This window comes from Phalaenopsis equestris, unplaced genomic scaffold (genome assembly GCF_001263595.1).
Source record: "Phalaenopsis equestris unplaced genomic scaffold, ASM126359v1 Scaffold000002, whole genome shotgun sequence".
Taxonomy (NCBI): domain Eukaryota; kingdom Viridiplantae; phylum Streptophyta; class Magnoliopsida; order Asparagales; family Orchidaceae; genus Phalaenopsis; species Phalaenopsis equestris.
The window spans coordinates 41,955,667-41,957,839 of record NW_018164444.1 but is presented as its reverse complement, the minus strand read 5'-3'; positions in this window follow the sequence as shown (position 1 = coordinate 41,957,839).

Genomic DNA, 2,173 nt, shown 5'->3' with positions numbered 1-2,173 from the left:
CTGTAACCTAAAATAAGTTTCGCGCTTCTGTTATCATATATTAAGAATTTATTAGTAGGTTACACGTAAGTTACAGATGGTTACATGGAGGTTACAAGGGGTTATACCGCGGATATAACTCCCTTGTACCCTCGATATAACCTTAATATCGTACGTAGCGCTGCGTACGTCTATCGCACGCAATTTTTTTCCTTAAAACATCAAGCTAGCATATTTCAACACAGAATGAAATGTTTTGTTATTAGTCAATTAAACTTCTTCAATTATAAATTTTTGGAAATATAATTGTAGCATAATAAATAAAACATTTGATCGAACTAATTACGAATAAATCAAAATGTCATCCTTGATATACAAAATATGAACATGGCATTTTTTTTCTTAAAGTTATTCATTAAGCATTGCCTACATAGGTTTAAGGTGTTCAGTTCCATAACTATGAGGATAAGATAAGTCATAAGAAATTGAAAAACATTATTTAAGTTGGCCTTTTTTTCTTAATTACTATCTTGTTTATAAACTAATGTTAATTTACTATATACTATTAAACTAGTATTTTATGTTATAGTCACATTAAGCAATGATAAATTCATTTTTAGACATTATATTGCCTCATATTAGTGCCACAATAATGTTCATCAGATAACAAAAGGCTTCTACATTACTTCGGTTGTATCAAATATTCATTTAATTTGTTTGATATTACAATAAAGTAAAATACTATTTAGCAAAATACATTAAGAGTCCACAATGCCAAACAAAATTTTATTTGCAGTCCAAGATCTAGCTGCTTAGTATGCCAATAATTGAAGTCCAAGTCATATTAAACATGAAATTTAACGAAACCTTTGTAATAGAATTTCGGTGAAACTCTGACAACTACTATAAAATTTTGGCTTTGTGTTTAAACATAAACGAGTCTTTCGAAATATCATTAAATTTTGACCATGGCTTCATAAAAAACGACGGAACTTTTAGGGTCGGATCTCAGTGGATCGTGGCAACAAATCACTCTGCCACGCACAATGTCCCGTCGCAAATTTAAGTAGTCTGCAAAGCATTCTGTGTATCGTCCGTTCCGAACTGCAATTCAGGGTGTATGTGTTTGCCATCTACGTGACTGGCACAACCCAGCCCATGCACGGCCCTTGGAGGCCGAGACCACTAGTATCGGTCGACGGGCGAACGATGGGCTCAGATGCCGTATTTTTAGTCTAGATTCTGATTTAAAGGTGTTCAGTCATAATCCTACACACGGCAGCTTCGCGCCACTAGTTTTTCAACTAAGTGCGATGATAAATTGTGTAGATCAACGATTTCTCTCGTATTATGTTGAATTACTATCGCGACACGATCCTCAGTAGGGTAAAACTAACCTGTCTCACGACGGTCTAAACCCAGCTCAGGTTCCCTATTAGTGGGTGAACAACCCAACACTTGATGAATTCTGCTTCACAATGATAGTAAGAGCCGATATCATTGTGAAGTGGGATGGAAGAAGACTGAGTTTTTCAATTAAAATAAATATAAAAAAAACATAAAAATCAATCGCTCTGAAAAAGGAAAAAAAAAAGAGGGATGGAAGAATATGTTATATTTTTATTTATGACTCACATTTATTTTAATAACTTATGAGATTTATTTTTGATAACTTAAGTTATTGATTTTCATAACTCATAACTTATGTCATAAATTATGACAACTTATGATATTTATTTTGATAACTTAAGTTATTTATTTTCTTAACTCATAACTTATGTCATAATTTATGATAACTTATGATATTTATTTTTGTAACTAAATAAATAAATATTACTAACTTATGTCATTGATTTTATTAATAAAAATCAATTAATTTATTAAATTATCATAAATCCTATTGGTTAGTAACCCCCTTGATGGATGGTGGATAAATAGAGCATGAATTTGAGAATGGGTCCTCTCTCTACCCAACACACCTCGTACATTTCTCTCCATCAGAAAGTACAGAAAGTTTTAAGGGATTAGAGAGAGAAACTCCATCTCTTCAAGATCAAATTTGTTCATCATGAATACAGGTATGCGTCGCTTTATTTTTACATATGTAAAAATCATGAATTTAAAAGATCTTGGCTATTATGTACTTTTCTTTTGTAATTTGTGTATAAAGTTGAAACATGAATTTTCTAACAAA